The sequence below is a fragment of the Triturus cristatus genome, chromosome 11, assembly GCF_964204655.1.
Source record: "Triturus cristatus chromosome 11, aTriCri1.1, whole genome shotgun sequence".
NCBI lineage: Eukaryota > Metazoa > Chordata > Amphibia > Caudata > Salamandridae > Triturus > Triturus cristatus.
Window position 1 is genome coordinate 88,607,733 of NC_140594.1, and position 20,277 is coordinate 88,628,009.

Below are 20,277 nucleotides of genomic sequence, written 5' to 3' on the forward strand. Positions count from 1 at the left end.
ATATACCACTGCCAACACTTACCCCAGGTTTTACAATCAGCTAACTCAGGAAGTAAGTCTTTAGGCAAACTAATAGTCAATATCCTATGTTTCTCAACAGGAGAGGTATTTGGAAACACAGCCTCAAGTTGTCCAGATTTTTCAGCACGCCAATAAGGTAATTCATCCTTATTTTGTGGACGCTTGTCCATTACTGAATTAATCATAACGGGACTAATGGTCACACCACCAGGACCAGCAGGTTGTGCAGCACCGCCAAGTGGTGCCACCTGGAAGTTGCACGTGACGTACTGTATAACAGCCCTATGTATGCGAATCACAGACGTATGCAATATGCAAAGGTCTGCCACTACAACAGTTAAATAATGTGGGAGTGGGGTATAGCAGCCAAAACTGGGCATCTATCGACAAAGCGGACCGGCAATACTGGGAGAGGAAGGGCACCATTAAACCAAATTTGGTGTTGCCAAGTTGTGAGCGGAACCTCAAGAACCCTATAAGGCTGATCAGCATGATGAAGGGCCGTGGCAGTGTATTCATGAAACAAATCATCTGTCCCATCCACCACCGGAAAGATGACCCAAGAATCAAACACCTCGAAGTGGAAAGCCGGATTAGCTTCCATTACAAAGATAAGCTCAACACCCGCATCAGGCACTCCATATGGAGTCAAATACACCTTGAGCGCGGCTCGGCTATGACGCGGAATATCAAGCGCCATCTAAAAAAACAAAGTTTTAACATCTCAGAGCGCGGCAGCGCAATAACGGGTCAAGAATAAAGAGAAAAAACCTCTTAAAACTTCAAGCTTGAAAGAACATATAAAACATCAATATAGCAGGTTACACCATCATAGCTGTCTCTGGAAACAGAAATGAGTGTTTTTGTGGACAAGCACAAGCACTACTCAAGCGTCTCACAGAAAAGAACCAGACCAAACGTTGGTGGCGCCATGTTGCAGGAATTCTGCACATACACAGAACTATGCGCAGGCAAACAGGACCTCAGCGTATAGGGGTGTACCAACCTATCACATTAGTCCCCAAAATCCCAAACTGACTAGCTACAGTGTCTCATTCGTTCTCCTCCAAATACCACAGAGCTACATATGGTTAGACAACCCAGAACACAACACTCCCGACTCTTTCAGGAATCGCGGGAAAAAGACATTTCTTTCGCTCACTCACTTGTACTTGTCCGCAATGAGAATAGGGAGAGTCACTGAAATAATTCAAAATGTTTATTTTAACTTTCGTGCTCTACAATACAGTAAATGTGCCACTACCAGCAGCAAAATGCATAAACTCAGAACAGTTAGCATTGTCACAATTCTATAGAATACAAAGGGAGAAGTCATTATATAAAGACTGTGGACAAAATGTATTTAGGCCTAACCACCCTCCCCTTGACCAGAAGAAGTTTATTTTATATAGAGGAAGATCTCTGGGCTTTGACAGCAGACCCCATACCTTAAAGCCTGGATGTAAGGCTTACATCATAGGAACAGCGGAGCTCTTCTCCATGGAACGGCTTTCTCCAAGTGTGTTAAAACAACATGCAACAACGTAATATCAAAGCACAAGTCTTCAGTACTGCAGCTTTGTGTAGCATGTTATGTCTAAGTGCTAGGGACTGACCAGAACAGAATAACAAGGGGCATTGTTTATCGACCTTGCACATCGAGTACAGACTAAACTCCAGGAACGGCAGAGAACGAGAAAAGCATCCTGTTCTCATGTGAAAGGCACAAACAGAGTCTTACAAAAACAAAGTCATGTAGTAATGTGCGCAAAAGCAGCATCATGGCAGCAAAGCTCATGCTAACTTAGCAATATCGACAATGTTCCCCAGGGCCATATAACACACTACCAATGCTGCGGGCGAGGTCTTGCACCTTCTCCAAGTGTTTCTTTCGCTGAGAAACCTTTCCCCTCTTTCTGGGTTCAGAGATAGAAAGGGAATCCTCCTCCGAGGAAGAAAAATAACATCCCTCTGAGTCGGCACCCCTCTTCCTCTTTGTTAATGCGGCATCTCCCGCCTCTTTAATTGAGGACCTAAGTTTCTCTTCCACAAATTTCTTAAGGGATTCCCCCAACTTACCTGTATTCTCCATTTGGGTATTTGATCTATCCATCCTTTTCTGTAAGGTCAAAACAAAATAGTTGTTACTTAGCTTCCGTAGCTTAAAGCTAGTTTGTTGCTATAAAATTAAACCTGCCACTAGAAGGAGCTCAGATGTAACAAATGCAGGTATTATAAATAAATAGCCCAATTTTAAAGAATTGGTAAAAGAAACCTTTGTTGTGGTACAACGATCGTTAGGAAACAGCTTACTGCGGACCAAGGCTGGTTGCTAAGCAACGTGCATTGTATGCCTCGCGCTCATCAACTTGACAAAACGGTGAAAGGACTAAGACGCGTCTCAACGGCAAGCTATTATGCTGGATCGTGTCTCAGTCAAAGGTCCTCTCGTTGCATGACAACTCCTTTTAAACATATGCGCCTTCTAGTCGCTGAAACAGCAACTTTCTGGCATAGGGGACCACAAGCACTAATGCACTGCAAATAGAGTGAAATAAAACCACAAGTTTACCAAGGTGTTCTCACTAAAAAGGAAGGAGACATCCGCAGGTATTGGAAAGCTTTGAATTAGTGCAAATTATATAAAATAATTCAGAATCACAATTTTTTGAAAGGACAACCCATCCATAAATTGGAATAGGATCAAAGAAAAACACGTCAAAACATAAAGCAAAATGCTAGAATGCTAGAAGCAAAAACATCAAAACACAAAGTGAAAGTACCTATCTGTTTAGGAGCAGCCAATAAAAGAGGATGAAGACTATATGCACTGAATGCTGATATGTTATGAACATTCTGTGGTTTATGATGTAATAATGTCCTTTAAAGGGCTGCATATTTGGGGCAGCAATAAAGGTTATTACATAATGGTAGCCTCTGGTCTAGTAATGACATCTTTAAAATATGGGGCCCTAGTAGGTGAAGATTAGAGTAAAGAAATGCAAACTAAAAAAACAAACATTTGCAATGTAGTTGAACTTTAAATATGTGGTAGTAGCACCTGCAGGAATGTTGGGTAGGGGTGATGGCAATAGCCATCAAAACAGGATCAAAGCACGTATATCCCATAGCTAAACAACCCATCCAAACTCATTAGCACAAGTGCATAAATGCATATACTGCATACCTTTCAAGTAAAGTAAGAGAGAGAGCACTAGATTATGGATAGAAGAAATTTGTCACAGGTTTCTTAAACAGGTAGGCGATCGAAAAGCGGGCAACGATGACACTGGCGGCTAGTCTGATTAACTAAAGCGTCAGGGCAGCAAATAACTGGTGCAACGCTCAAAGGGCTTCTAATCAGTTTCACTGACCACTGGAGACCATAGTCCAGGAGAAGATAGTTCCCAACAAAGGCTGAGTGAACAAAGACCAGGCCCAGATGTTTCAGCTTGCGACTCTCCCAGGGAATATAGTGGTGTAGTTGCTTCCACAGAGGCTCCTCAAATGATTTCAAAGGTATTGTCAGGAAGCCCCTCTTCAGGACACATTTTATGTAATTGCAGAGTTATTTTCATTAAGTCCACTCTTCTGGGCACATTTTCTTGGATGATGTGAAGTATCAATATCCTAGGATGGTCCTGTAACTCTGCCAAAGACAAAGGGTGGCAGCAGCCAGCACTGAAGCCTGCTCATTACATGCTACTCTGGACGACCTGTTAATGGCAACCAAGTCCAATGCATCTCACAAATCAATAGCAGATACTGGGCCATATTCTAAAAAGAAATTGGACCTGTTTATCCTTAAAACAGACATCCACCTATCTGTTAGAAAACCAAAGCATGCATGGCCAATGACTGTAATTTTTATTTTGACCCACCTACGGAAAAACTTCATTTTTTCTTTTGACCTGACTCCCTCTAAAGTCAATAAGCCAGGATAACTACTTTCCAGTAACCAGCCAGCTGAGGCGGAACTTGAATGTGAACCACGAGCGCATCAAGCCCTGAATCTTTTTCAATGACGATCGTTTAAATGCGAGGATTGTCTACCATTATTGGATTTTGACTGGCATAAACCCCTTTTAAGTGTACGTTCACTGCCTGTTAACGTGATCAACAGGGAGATCATATACGGCCATAGAACTTAGTGTACCATGACACTCTTACCGTGATTAGGATCCCGAATCCCACAACATTTGGCGGGTATGCGATTAGGCCCCATACCTTCACAGTTTGCCCCACCCTGTCCTGAGGAAGACCCGCAAGGCCAAGGTTTAAATCACCCATATGGCCATAAGACGGGTCAAAACGTCGACGCCCCCTAACTGGCCCGGACCCTGAACCCACCCCCAACGTGCCACACAAGGATACATTTCTATGTAAATTGGAATTGTAACAAAAATTGTATGTTATATGAATGTGGTCAGGCCATATAGGACAGTGAATCACAACCGGTCCAACTGTTTAAATGAATGAAGGTTTTTGTTTTCCTTATGTCACTACCTTGACTATTCTTCCTCACTACTTTACACCTGAGCACCTTTCTTTTTACGCACATTCTCTCTGGAGCAACCTCCCCTATAAGAATAATATACGTATAAATAACTGTTTCACCAATTGACATAAGAATAAAATGCATGGTGAACTGAACTACAGGTTGTTGCACATCCTTCTGTTGTGAATAACGTATTGAGTACTATGAGCTGTCACACTGTTCTCAAGCTAGATCAGGAAATAATTTGCCAAACAGACCATACAGGGAATTGATTTGTTTCTTGTACAAATAAGGTCTAGGACCACTGTTTTTTGTACTATATCAGGCTAACTACTTTAGCTGTGTTTTTTTGGTCACAAAATTCCCACCATTCTGCGGTACGCCCTTCAAATATATGCTGCAGGCAAAACAATTTGCCAGGCTTTTTGCATTATATGTGTGTCTTAGTTGCAACACATAAGGAGGGTGAGAGCACACTGCCTCAATTTGTCCCAGTGCATCATGGATAAATGTAGTGCATGATAACACTTACTTCAGTGGTAAGCTTTCATTTCTCCCCGTTTGTTTGTGCAGCCTGTGCTGTGTAATTCTAGACAAGTGTTTCTGGATTTATTCCTTCATCAGTATGTTAGCAACAAGACATTTTGGGGGTGTTGGTAATGCTGCCCAAAGTGTTCTCAATTCTCGGTACCATTCACTGGGCACAGGTGCATCAACATAAACTCGTTAACTTAGTAGCTCAAGGGAGCAATTCAAACAGTTGGTGTGGCTAAGTGGACTGCTGGCCCAGGATTCCGTCTATAACAACTCAATGCATTTGGTAAGAACTGAGTGACTCATATCAAACCTAATTATGTATATGACTACCTTTGCCCCGAGTTAGTATTGAATGGTGTTGTTCAAGGACTCTTATGTGTAAGCACACAGTTGCCTAGAGTCATGTAACAAATCCATATCAGTGCCTTATGAAGAACCCTTTTGGGATTTGGAGAAACTATCTCTGTTGCAATTTGACTTCAAGCTGAACTCCTGCCTAGGAAAGCAGGTCTGAAATTACCATCCAAGTGTTATTTATTTAAACACATACATGGTAGACTGTATTTGCCAACTTAGGGGCCTATTATTACGATGGCGAGCGGATTTTTGCGCCCGCCACAGCAACGGAGCATGGGACTGACCGCTGAAGTTGTGGCGATCCCGCCATGCAAATTAGGATGCGCTCCCGCCACACTGGCGGGTGCATCCTCGACTCGGACATTGCGGCGGGTAGTGCATGTTAAAGCCCATGTTGTGCATTGCCATGCACAACGTGACAGGCACCTTGTGCATGGCAATGATGGTGAGTACCCAGTGCAGCCACCCACCCCTCCCACCCACCGGGGGCCCGTAATGGGCCCCCACGGTGAATTCCCGCATGCTTTTCCATGGCGGAGTCTCCACCATGGAAACGCAGGCATCCTAATATGGATGGCGGTGCCTGCAATGCACCGCCACCATTACCTGTGTCTTTTCCGCCAGACCGGAAATCCGACTGGCGGAAAAGCAGCGAACGGTCTTTCCGTCCGCCATGGTGCCCCTCGCCGATACTAATATGGCGGGGGTGAAAATGGGTCATTTGGCGATCCGCCCGTGATCCTAATGGACCCCTATATTCTTTGTATACCCCTGTAAATCTATGAGTAGAAATTCGCTTTTTAGTCTTCTATAGAACTATACCTTTTCAACTCAAAGCCGGACTGTACAATCATTTATTGAGTGTTAATCAGCAAACCAGTGAGTACAGAGCTTAGAACCGCAGTGCTCGGCCTCGGACCACTCAGCCTCAAGGGGAGAATGGTTCTTTGTTGTTTTATTCCTCCAGTAACACCAAGCCAGTGCTGCCACTAAATCAACTCATTGTATTCACGACAAGACGTTACTGCATCAGAACTGTTACCGCCGTGACCTGCGGCAGCTCCTCCCAGAAGCAGATGCCAGCATGTGCAGTAAAAGGCGCCTGAGGCCTTTCCATCTAATAACATATAAACGATCACTTTAAATACATGTTAATGGGAACCACATGATCTCAAACTTTGCCCTCCAGAACAAAATGTGTAAATGAGAGCGACCCCAAAACAAGACCTACTTAACCTCAGGTGAGCCAGCCTGTCTGTTGCGGGTCAGGACCTTCTCTTTTACCTGTTAGCAGGCAAAGAACCTGAATGTCCCTATATGGGCCTGCCACAGCTGGGCTGCTAGGTGCTAAAAATCAGTGGCGTAGCACAAAAATGTAAAGATAGGGGAGATTTTTGTCTCAGTTCCTCTTCACCCTCAGTCACTGTGATACTGGAACGCGCTGCCGCTGCCAGTATATGTCTGACAGTGATAATCCGCGTCATCCTCCCCCAGGGCCCCGGTGATGAGCAGGTGGCAGGTGTTACTGGAGGGGTCCTTGGAGGCCGAGAACCGGGCGGGGACCCCGGAGGCTCTGCTTAAACTAGAACCGTAATACAGCAGGTGTCTGGGGGGGCTCCCGGGCCTCTGTTGGTACCAGAAGATGTAGGAGTCCCGGATGCTGAGCCCGCTACTCGTCACACAGGGCAGTCTGGCCGTCTGTCCCGGGGTCACCGACAGCGAGGACGGCTGGGTCAGCGCAGGCTGAGACCAGGAACCTGAAATATAAAGATTAGAAAGACATATGTGAGCCACGAACAACACATGATTACATGTTATATAAATAACCATTTAAGTATAAATAATGCATTTATTTATAACTAGTAGAAAAAAGGCGGAGCATGTGCTCCCCTCACATGTTTTACTTACAGGCACAGAGGGCGCTGAGCGCGAGGAGGACGGGGGTCCAGGACATGGTGCAGCGTCAGCAGGGCTCTGGTCTGAGGTGCAGACAGATCTCTGGGTGGGACCCTCCAGCTCTTCCTTAAACCCCCTGCAGGGCCGAGGAGCACCCCCTCCATGCAAATCTGCTCACAGCTCATTGGACAACTTCAACCCGGAACAATCCCTAGCACCGCCCTGTAAACCTAACCATCTAGACTTCAGATTTGATTTAACTAACAGCAGAGTAGGAAACATCCTTGTGGGCGTCACATCACAACACATGTGGGGCATATTAACAAGGGCTTAATCTTTTTTACTTTAAAAGCCAAAAAAGCGGAGATAAAACTATCGCTCTATTTACAAGAGGGTGCTAACATGCATAATCGTCTGTTAGCACGCTTTTTCCCGACGCCTCGCTTTGCATCTCTAATGAGATGCAAAGTGGGCGTCACTGCAGCCTTGCAAATATCGCTGATGTGCACATCGCGATATTTACAAGGCTGCCCCAGCATTTTAGCAGACGTTAGTTTTTGGAGAAAACCGCTGTTTTCTCCAAAAACTAACATCTGCTAAAATCCTGACTTAGCCATCCCTAACATAGGGGGTGGATTATGCTGCTACGACCACAGGGTCGTATCAGCAAGGTTATCGCCCTTTTGCAGGGAACATCGCTGGAAAACCAGCGTTGTTCCCTGCAAAACGGTGATTTCCCCCGCTATCTCTGGAATTTTTATCGCCATGGAGCAACGCGTCGTTGATAACGCGCTACCGGGCGATAAATTACAGAGATAGACTGCGATGAATAACAAAGTGCTATGCGCGCTTTGCGTTATTCATCGCCGTGCCTTGGTGATATGCCCCGTGGAACTTTACCTTCACCCTGAATTAATCAACGCAACTTATGTATTTTCCTTTCTTCTTGGTAGTGGTAAACTCTTTCGACAATAAGGGCCTCCTGACGCTTTACATAATGGTGGAAGTAATCAGCATAGACTCAAGATACACTGGCAAGAAACAGGAGAACAAAACCCATCGTAAAGAGTAAGGGTTGAAAAAAAAGCCATAGAGTCTGAAGGGGCACTCATGATAAAGTCCAGCACCTTCACTGTGTGTCAAGCAAGCCTGGGCCTCACTAGGGGTGTCTGGGGTTTACCCTCCCAAAGACAACTTTGAAAAACTCTGAAACAGCAGCACTTATTTCACAACAAGTACAGTTACAATTGTTTCAAGGCAGTTCGAAGTGCCATGGCCTGTTAGATTTAAGTGTGAATAACATCTCTTTTCACTCCTACATCCCACTTCCTTCCATGCTTCCACCCTGCATCTCTTAGTCTCAGTTCTGAACACAGTCCACTGGAAAGGACAGTGTGGAAAGGTACAAGGTATAAAGAGCTCACCCTCTCAGGCTGCAGACAGCAGAGTCAGACAGACCTTGAAGAGTCTAGAGCAGAGAAATGACTGCAATTCACACAGGCTCTGGACTCAGCAGTAGCCATCCATGGTGTCATTAAAAACCTGTGCAGCAAAGAACATGTACCAGGCAGAGGACAGGACTATATGTTATGCGGATAGCTCAGTGGGTCACTGATTTTGTCACAGAGATTCCTTTTGTTACCTGCAGTTCATCAGTTACAATCCTCATGTAGCACTCCGGACTATGAACTGTCATCAAAGCGCTGTATGAAAACGGCACAATAAATAAACCAACTAGACTCAAAGATATCAGGTGTCAGAGCGCTTTACATGAGCACCAGTTTCGTTACAGGTGGACACATTCATTATTTTTATTTTTTCTGTTAGGCACGGGGAGAATAAGTGATTTGCACAGAATCACAGGATGTTGAGCGCCCTTGCCGAGACTCGAACCCTGTTCCCCAGCTTCGAAGTTCACAGCTGTTGCGGTAAAGCTGCAACCTCTCACATAATTTTTTATTTCCACAGTCTTTCTTTATCTATTCCTAATGTTACTAAACAAGAGTTAGTTTGGGTAGAAAAACATTCTGATTAGTAAAGCCAATCCCAACCAATAAGGTACTCTTTAAATCCAGAGTTTGTGCTTCCCCAGACCAAACCCTCTTAAGATATCCTGCCTACTGGTAAGGATGACGTGATCCCTACACATTGTAATTCTATTGCCATATGCAACCTCTCCTATAGGCTGTTTCACACACGTATGAATCGTTATCTCTCTATAATGTGTGTGCGATGTAAAGTGCTCTGTCTGACACACCACACTGGTATACGTGGTACTTTAAAGCAAATGAAATCATGTGAGAGAGGGGCTATGGAGAGATGAGGGGCTCTGTTTGAGGGTGGAACTGAGGGAATCTGTGAAGGAAGTCGTCATTGGGGGCACCCCATAAAGTTTATCGCACCAGGCGCTACTAGCGGTAAAGTCGGTCTTGGGCGCCAGAATTTATTTTTTTTTGTACTAATTAAGCACTGGAAAGAAGTCCTGTCGAATGATAAATGCCAAGCTAGTCAAAACCTGATCAACTGAAAGTCACCAGTGCATAGCAACCAACACGAATTGAACACCGTTTGAATATTGTTTAGCAGATACTTAAATTCAAACATTATGCCTTACCGGCCATTACAAAGGACAATGGCCCCATCAAGTGGAAATCAATGGAACTTTTACTTAATGCTGACCTTGTCTGGTAATGCTACAGACTCTCATTACAGTTCCTGGTTTCATGAAGCGTCACAGAAAGGTTTAGAAGACTTGGCAATCCAATTCCAGCATTTGCAGTGGATTCTGCTTCCCGGGGGATACTTTTACATCTGCCTAAATCAGTGTGTCTAAAGTAATACACACTGGATGATGACTTTGTACACTTGTGAATGTTACTAAAGAAATTACAAAACTATTTAAGAAAAAAATAGTATTACAGAGTCCTCCCTGTGATTTGGGCTTTACAGTTTGCTTAGCAGTTTCAGACACTAATCAACACGAACACATATTGCTGTAAATGAAAAAAAAAACATAAATGCTCGGGGCTCGCAGAGAGTCAAGGGGTAGCAGGATCACGAGAGCGGGGCTCACAAGCGATGGGGGCATGAGGAGGAAGTCTGACAGTCAATTTGCACTTTCTCATAAAGTCTGGCAGGATTGAACGATTGCGATAGCAAATCTCTGCTGGGTTATGGACTCTTTCCGGTTAAAGCACCTGCTGCAGAATTTTTTTACTCAGCAATTTCCAGTATATTATAATAGAAAGATATCTTGGCTGTAAATTCACATGTTGGAGAAATTTGTTTGCAGCCTGGTCACAGGTTTGACTTATCATAAAATAGCATAGAGGGTTAATGTGCCTGTTGCGAAGCACAGTGTGTGAAATGCAGGATTTGTATTTTTGGCAGGCAGCTCATTGGGTTAGTGTGTTTGCAGCAGGTATCTTTGTATTACCTGCAGGTCACAAATTATGATGTTTTGTAATATGCTTTAGTTAGTTATGAACGGACATTAAGAACCAGCATGCACACCATTAGGCATATGCGTAGCATAAGTGTAGAATGTTACTTTATTTCTCAATCCTTCGTTATTCTAAGGTTTCTAAAATTGATCCTTTGGGAGTTACAGATTCTTATTAGTAATTCTATGCACATGATTATTAGTGTACTTACTCATATAGATAGATACATCTGACATTCTTACAGTGCATCCTCAGCACTTACATATAGAGCAGACGCCGCAGTCAGAGCAGAGAACTCTGCACATAGAATGATAGGACATAGGAATATTTTTATGTGTGGAGTTCTCTATCGACAGTGGAATTCCTTCAGTCGTAAATTTACTAAGAAACTGCATATAAATACCCCCCCCCCCCCAAAAAAAAAGTAGACTTACACAAATGCGTAAGTTTACCCAGAGGATCAGGCCCCAAGTATCTAATACAGCTGCTGCGTCACACATTTCTTTAAAAAAACTGACTCTGGATGGCTGACTGGCCTTGAGAGTATTTCTGGGACTGCTCCTTCATTTTTGGCTAACTGTTTTTAACTTGTTTGGTGATATTTCGACAGTTTTAATCATTGTAGATGTTGTCTTACTCATCGTCCTTCTAAGGAGATGAGAATAAACATGCCAGTTCTGGCTGGACAGCACTGGTGCCAATAAACAGCTTGTCACTTGGGTGCAGTTAAGGCCTCCAACCTAAGAGAACATTGGACTCTGCTTTCACAAGCTTTGACCGCCGTCCATGAGACCTCCTTCAGGGCTTGAATTGTTTTTATGCTGTCACTTTGAATGTTCCCTTGGAGCAAGGAGCCATGCTGCTTCTGGATAGCTGCGACTTGATTCAGCTAATAGGGCTAATTATGCTAAATGTACATAAAATATGCCTGGGTTCCTAGGCTAATATGTTTTGTTATTGAATGATGCTTTGCTTTTAGACATAGTACTAAAAATTCATGGGACTCATATACATTGCATTTGGTGTGCAACTTGGATTTGCAAGGGATTGTGTAGGAGTACCTGCATTGGCACTAGGCTGCACACTGTCCGCCAGTGCAAGGAAAGGACAGGATTATACTGAATAATGTTAAATACAGAGATGCAGATTTACACGCCCCTTGCGCCACTTTTGTGTCAACTTTAACATGGGAAAAGTGACGCAAAAGTGGCGCAAGGGCCTTGTAAATCTGTCCCAGAGCATTCCTGACCCTTCGCTCTCACACTGCATAGAACAGCAAGCATTTTGTGTTGCGCTGCATTAAAGCTTGACAAATGTGCCCTTTAATTTGCAGAAAACAGTCTGGGCTTCATTATGAATATCTGGTAAAAATCAAAACAGTGGTGTTTGGCACCACTGTGTGGCGCTGCTGTATACTGCATCCTTGTGAATTCCACACCTTGGAAGGAGGGATAACGTGGCAATAACACGTCATTTCACCTGCTCCAAGACATTGCACTTTTCCCACACATGAAGTCCACCACAATTAGTCTGATTAAAAATGTGCAGAGAAAAACTATAGTGCACAACAATTATTGCACACCCTGACATCCTAGTTCAGGTGCAAACTAAGACTTGGTGAAAATGTGTTTGCACCAGAGTAATCCGACATAATATATAGCATTTTGCTTTACAGCTGTTGCACGAAATGCCAGAGATTACGCCATCGCACCACGTCAGATAAATGAGATTTCGTCCTGGTAATAATTCCATCTCAGCAGCAAGGGAACAATGACCTGAACCTGTCACTTCACATGCGATTTTGTGCTAGTTTTCAGCAGGAAACACTTCCTCCCATTCATTTTGGATGTGAGGTGCCAGACTGGCATTTTGACCAATAATACATACATTTGCATATTTATTTGTCGTTTGTGTAATTTCCACAAAGGAGCTCATGCAGGTTTTGCCCGGGCTTAGCACAAAGTGCTGTTTTCACCTGCATCAGGTCTCCTGCAGCAGTGGACATGAGGCCATTCGTGTTGCTTTTCTCCACAGTGGCCTTGTCCACAGGTTGGATGTTCAAGGGTTTTCTTGTTTGAGGAAGACACTGTGGGGGATTCTGCTGGTGCTCAGACCAATCCACCGGGAGGGGGCTCACTTGTAGGGGGTTGAGGTCTTCTGGAGATGATCAGGTCGAGAGTGGTGCCTTTGCAGTGTTGGTTTCTGCCAGTGTTGCTGGAGGTCCTTGAATCTAGAAAAGTAGCAAAGTTGTCCAGTGGTTTATTTCCTTCAGAACCCCAGTGGAGGATGACGTCACAGAGAAAGATACTGTTGTCAGAGCTGATGTATTGTGCTGTGAAAAGTTCCATGCGTTCTACAATAAACGTGCATACCAAATTTGGGCGACCTTTTTCCAGCAGTAGTTAATCTTGACTACAAATGAGGTGCATTCAGTCTGCACCACCTACTCCACAGAATGTAAAACCTCTGGAATCATCACAAAAAATATGAAAAAACTCCAGTTTATTTCGGAGTCCGCTGGAGGAAAAGAACAGGGTAGGCAGGAGTTAAACTGGGGCTGGGCCTCACACTGTCCATCATTGTGTATGGGGAAGACCCCTAACAATCCCATTTGCCTGCTCCATTTGGGAAACAGCATTTACCATAGCAAAATAAACCATGACCCCTTGTTCAATAAACAAGTTAGTAAATACTAGTTATTGACTAGATGGAGAAGAACTTGCTTCTACGGGAATTACTTACATTTTTGCCTCTGAAGTGGGCAAATTGAAAGCACTGGAAATAAAAAAAAGACATACATTTTTGACAAAAGCCATACTTCAGTGGCAGCATAAAGTCAATCTAGCTGATACTGTGTATTGTTAACTTAAATCAACTATGAAGGGTGTCATGGCATTTGGGATTTTCCATTCTAAACCATAACTATTCTACACAGGCTGCTACTAGGATTTAAAAGCATTGCTAATATTTTGCCAAAGTGCACGTGTCTCTCGTCCATTAAAAATGGCGTCTCTTATAAAGCAGACTATGGTACAGTGGCGGATGGTGATAATGGGCGTTATGGGTATTGCCCTACCACCCTGAGGGAGAGACAGGAAGAGAAGACACACCAACAGATGGAATGAAATGACTATTTGCCTTTGGTGACAAAATGGGCCGAATCGTGTCTTTGTCCTTCAGGTGAAGGGAGATGGATTTGACATATTTCCTGCTGCCCAGCCATGGAAAGGTCTACTTCGCCAGGCAGGCACAAGCTACAGCAGCGATATCATAGTAGAGGGTGTCTCTTAGTTACAAAGACATTCATAGGATTGCTTTTGGAGCACTTGTTCAATGGCCCTGGAAGGAGTTAACAGAGCTCCATTCATTAAATGTACAAAGGCTGGACAGGCCGAAGAAGACCACGAGGGAGGGGGTGCCAGCAACGCATCAGCAATCAGAAGGGGGGACTGTAGGAAAAGTGTAATGGCTACAAGCCTGTTAAATGCTGGGTGTGTTTTGACTTCAGAAGAGGTATGGAGCTGAGTCTGTCTCCTCGAGGGCACCTTCTTCCCCCTGGTCTGTACTGGCAAGTAGAAGACTGGACCAGGAGCGGCCCATGCAGGTAAGAACGGTGGGCCGGGTGGTGAGTGGCCCGACAGCCGACAACGAGGGAAAATGATTTAAACAATTATCCCTCATCTGTCGAATCCCCCTCCACTCCACCGCTCTTACCTGCACGGGCCGCTCCTGGACTGGGCCCAAGATAAGCAAGTAACCCGTTCTGGGCAACAAAACAAGTATTTTTATTTTTTTGCACACATGCAAAGTAGGAAAACTAGCAAAAATAAAAACATTTCTCCTCATTACGCCTACCTCAAAGAGGTGAAAGTGTTCTGACACAAATCCCTGTATACAAATATTTGTAGATAGGGGTTTGCATCACAAGGTATGTGTGGTTGCTGGGGAAATTCCATGTACTACTCATGGAACTCTCCCTTGACGTAACGTAGTGTAAAGCAGTGCACAGCGCAGCTTTGTGTTACTTTAGGAACCCATGCAACAGAAATCTTGATTTTCATTGGATAGCAAATCACAGCATAACACTTTGTGGCAGAAACCCTGCATAAAGCATAAGTAAATCTAGGCCACTGTCTTTGCTGACAGTCTTCAGGTGGCAGTGGGCTGAGGTGCAAGGGAGAACTTGTCGCAGTCCCTCTTTGCGTTCAACCACTCAGAAATTGAGCAGTGGTGTGATTCCAATTATATCCAGCACAGTAGTAAACAGCATCATCCTTCACAAGAGTCCCAGGGATGGTCAAGTGATGGGTGGTACCCAGGCGTCTTTAGAAGCCAAGCCCTGGACCTGCACAGGGCTGTCTGTCTCAGGGTCACAGAGAGAGTGGGGGCAGCTGAGTCAAGAGATTGTAAAAGGAACCTGAAACTATAAACACAAATACTTCCGCAAAGAAGGCTTTTTCAATGAATAGTGTAGAAATGTGTGATGAGGGAGGGAGGACACATTTTTGGCTACAAGTGTCTGTGGCTTAAATAATAAAGGCCCAGAACACAGTGCAGCATTCATCAGAGCTCTGATTTCAGATGCAAACAAGTATCTAGTTGGAGCTGCAGGGATTCTGAGCCTCTCCTTCTGTGCAAATCTGCTCACAGCTCATTGGCTGATGCAAGCTTCTAATCTACCGATTCCTTTCTATTAATTTATTTAGTTTTGCAATTTTATATAGCGTGGTCATGGCCCAGAGGCATCAGAGTTCTTCACAACAAAACCAGAACATAACAATAACAAATAGAAAATAAACATGTAAAGTAAAGCTGGAGTGATCACCAGGTTAGTCTCTCCGGGAGCTAGAGTGCTTTAAATATATTCATTGCAAAACATTGATATGAAAAGCAGGTGGTACAGCAGCATGTGAGGACCATCGATTGTTTGTGCCAGTTACGGTTGGTATGCAATTGGAGGGAGCGTGAGGCGGTAGGGTCAGATTAGACCAGGTGTCATTCAAGAGAAGACTTTGAGGTCTTTTTTGAAGTTGACATGATATCTGGTCAGGCAGAGGCTCAGCGAGTGGGAACTCCAAATTCCTGTGGCTCTTTCAGAGAACGTTTGGTTCATTTACCACTTGTTCTTGTGGGTGGGGGAATCGAGGAGGAGCAATTTCCTGAATCTCAGTCGGTGCCTGAGATTTTCAGGGTCTCAAAGATGTACCAGAGATGTACCAGGGTAAAGAGGAGTGAAGAGCTTTAGAAGAGGTGCAGGCAGTTTTAAATTGGGCTCTCGCCTCCAGGGGAAGCAATTGAAGGGAGCGTGGAATGGGGAAAAATGAGGAGAAGAATAATAAGGAAAAGAAGAAACACTTACCAGTCTCCACGTCGCTTATTAAGCAGGGACAAGACAACTGGCGACGAAGGCGGGATCGAGAGCCACCACAGTAAACCACCTCGCCATCACATCCACGCGGAGGCAGGAGCCCACACTGGTCCGCTGACCGTAGAGACAACGTCGAGAGCAAGAAGAAGACGGAACTCAGGAGCCTACCCTGGTCCGCCAGCACCGAAGAGGAAAAGACTCGAAATCGGGAGCCCACCCCGATCGCAAAAGAAACGGAGCCAGGAGCCCACCCTGGTCCGTGTGCGTGGCATCCACAGTGACATCGGGAGACCACCCCAGCCGCACCAAGGAGAGTGAGGTGAAGGAAGCGTGAAATTAAGCCCCCGATCGTGGAAGAGCTGCCCGCCGACTGAATGAAAGCCTGAGCGTGCCGCGTTAAAGATTTCAACTCGAAATCTCGTGAGAGCTTGGCGGCCATCTTGAAGTCAATGAAAAACAAAAATACCAATACCGATGCCTTACTTAGCCTCGAATTTAAGAATTGGTCATATTGATCCAAACAAAATGACCATTCACCTATTTTATCTCAGTTTTCGATTCTTATCAAAGTTTATTAGACCACAAAATCATTTAAATAAATATATTCAGAATCATTCCAATACTTTGTCATTCAAAATGAATCTCAAACATAATATTCACAACAACTCTTACATACTCGCAATCCAGTTTAGGACTAGCTTCCCATCACAATCTACACGCAATAAACCAAACTTCACGCATTCACTCCAGCAGCCAAACCATTCTACCTTTCATACTCCCTCACTAAACAAAACATTAGAATAATATTTTTGAAAAAGACAAGAAGACATAAGGTGCACGAATTTAACAACAACTTAAACACTACAAGATGATTCTAACAAATATAGACACTCAATAGGTCAAAGCAAACAGGTCGACTCGTTTCGAACACTCAAATTGAATTTGTGGTGTTCTCCTCAGGACCGACAAGCTGCAAAACACAAACGAAAAAAGCCTCTAAGTTACTCTATCTTTAAAATTCCTCCTCCTACTACCCTCCTTCGACTATACCTAAGGTCTCAGGCTTACCTTAGTTTTCTTAAGTAGATCAGCCGATCTATTCTCTGCTGGATGTCAAATTCAATATCTGCAAAAACAAATTGTATGGCACCTACTGAGAACACCACTCAACATTCAGCTAATAGAAATATGACATATATTAAACGGCGCGATCACTTACTTGTGACCACACGATGCACAATTTATTTGCAACTGGAAGGGCTAAACGACATGATAAGCTGTCTCACTGGAGCATGCCGATTTTCAAAGCTGGACCTGTGCAAATGGTACCATCAAATGGAGCTCGATGAGCAATCGAGATACATCACAACGTTCTCCACGCACATGGGCCTGTTCCGCTAGAAGTGACTGAGTTTCGGCATCTCATCAGCTGCGGAGATATTTCAGGAGACAATAAGACAGGTGATCAGGCCATTAAAGAAAACTACAGCGATGACATCCTGATGTTTGGTCGGTCCAAGGAAGCCCATGACCATGCACTACGTGAAGTATGCCTGAAGCTGGAACACGCAGGACTAACATTAAACGCTGACATGTGCGAGCTGGAAAGAAGTGAACTGGTGTTCTTTGGACATATTTTCTCCAAGAAAGGAATGAGACCAGACCCCAGCTAGGTAGAGACATTGAAAAAGGTGAATCCTCCAATAGATGTTGATGAAGTGAGGTCGTTTCTAGGTCTTGCAAGTTACTGTGCCCGCTACATAAAGGACTTCGCCACGGTGAGCACACCACTGCGGGACCTAACACAGCAGGGTCAGAAGTTCATCTAGTCACAAGAGTGTGGCTGGGCGTTCAAAGCCATCAGACAAGCAGTGATGGCCGTAAACCACCTCGCCTACTTTGATCCGCTACTATGTACCAAACTGACTGTAGACACCAGCCCGTTAGGACTGGGGGTAATATTAGCACAACATCTGCCAGGGAGAGACTCGCCAAGAAGAATCGTTGCATACACAAGCAAAAGTCTGTCTGATGTTTAAAGAGCATACTCCGAACCTGAAAAGGAGAGTTTAGCAGTGGTCTGGGCTTGCGAACACTATCACATGTTCATTTATGGAAAACCGTTCACCATCGTCACTGACCATTAGGCTCTGGTGACAATATATGGAAATCCGAATGCGAAGATGCCGCCTCGCATTGAGCGCTGGGGCATTAGACTAATGGACTATGATTTCAAGATAATACACAAACCGGGCAAGGAGCACAACCCGGCTGACTACATGTCTCGACACCCCTTTCCACAGGCATCAGAGAAGACCTCAATGGCAGAAGAATATCTAAACTTCGTACAAAACCAGAACATGCCAGCAACAATAACACTGGCTGAACTAGAACAGGAGACAGAAAAGGACGACACAATGCAAGCGGTGAAAGCAACAACAAGACATCATAGATGGAAACACATCAACAATAACTGCACACATTAACAACAAGGTCTCGGAGGTCTTCGAACTAGAGAGAGGGACCAGGCAGGGTTGCCCGCTTTCGCCCCTCCTGTTTGCGCTCGCCCTTGAGCCCCTCGCGGCATGGATCAGGCAGGACATCTCCCTCGTGGGGATGCGGTGGGCAGACGGCTGGGAGGACAAGGTCTCACTATATGCTGATGATATCCTCCTCTATTTAACCCAGCCGCGGAAGTCCATCATGGTAGCCATGGACATAGTTAAGAGTTTCGGGAAAAATTTGGGGTTCCGCGTCAATTGGGGCAAGTCCCAAATCTATGTCCTTTATGGTGGCCCTCCCCGACTCCCCGTGGACTGCCCGCTTGCCATTGCGAAGGGCAGGTTCCGTTACCTAGGAGTTTTTATTTCCCTTGACAAAACGCTCACATACGAGAGGAACTTACTGCCACCCCTGCGACGGCTTCAAAGGGACGCCAATACATGGCAGAAACTCCCATTATCCCTACTGGGCCGCGCGGCCCTCTTCAAATTGTTTGCGCTCCCAAGGTTTATTTATGCCCTCCAAAACTATCCAGAGCTCGTGCCGAACTCATACTTCATAGCAGTAGAGGCGGCGCAGCGGTCCCTCCTCTGGGCGGGCACACCTAGGATTGCACTGCAAAAGCTCACACTCGGATGGTACGACGGGGGAATAGCCCTACCGGACATCCGCAAGTACTATTGGGCAGCCCACTTGTCTGCGATAAACCAAGGAACGTATAGGGACGGCAACGACCCCGCTTGCGGGATGGACCGATGGTTGCTCCCCGGTGGAAATTATGAGGTAGCACTCTATTCCAAAACCGGTAAATATAGGCTTACGGGGTCTACGAAACATTCGGTGCAGATATGGCACGCGGCACACCGCAGGCTTGGCTCGGCTACTACCATTGACAATGGCAACTCCACTCTGGGCCTCTGAAAGACTGGGCAGCCTGGGACGTACAAAGGGTTTCCGGGGATGGGACCTTATTGGTATCTCGCAGGTCAAGGACCTGTGGGGGCCCGAGGGGGTTAGATCCTTTGCATACCTGCAAGACACGTACGAGTTGGCGAACACCGAATATTTCAGATATTTGCAGATTAGACACTCCCTTCAGGCTAACATACCACCAGGGACCCAGCCCCCACAGGCATCCCCACTCGAGGATAGACTGCTCGCCGGCTACATGCCGGAACACGCCATTTCACTTACATATAAGAAATTGATAAATAATCCTCCTGATCCCCTCGAGTCCCTCAGGGAGAAATGGATAGCGGATGGTCTAGAAATAGATAATGAGGAGTGGGTGGAGGCGCTCGCATCCCCGAGGGAGGTGGCGATATCGGCGAGACTTCGACTCATACAACTCAAAATATTACATAGAGTGTATATATCCTGCACTAGACTGCAGGCGATGGGACGGGGGGGGGAGGGGCTCTGCCGGCGGGGCTGCGGGGAGATTGGTTCGTTCTTTCATATCCTGTGGGAATGTCCAGGTGTGCAGAGATACTGGAGATGAGTGGTGTCTTGTATGCAGGAGGTGTGGGAGGTGGAAATATGCCCAGAGGCCAAGCGCTGCCTTCTGAACATTTGGGACCCCACGGATTTACCTGCAAGGGGGAAACTATGGGTTGCACTTGGGCAAATGGTGGCAAAGAGAAATATCGCACGCC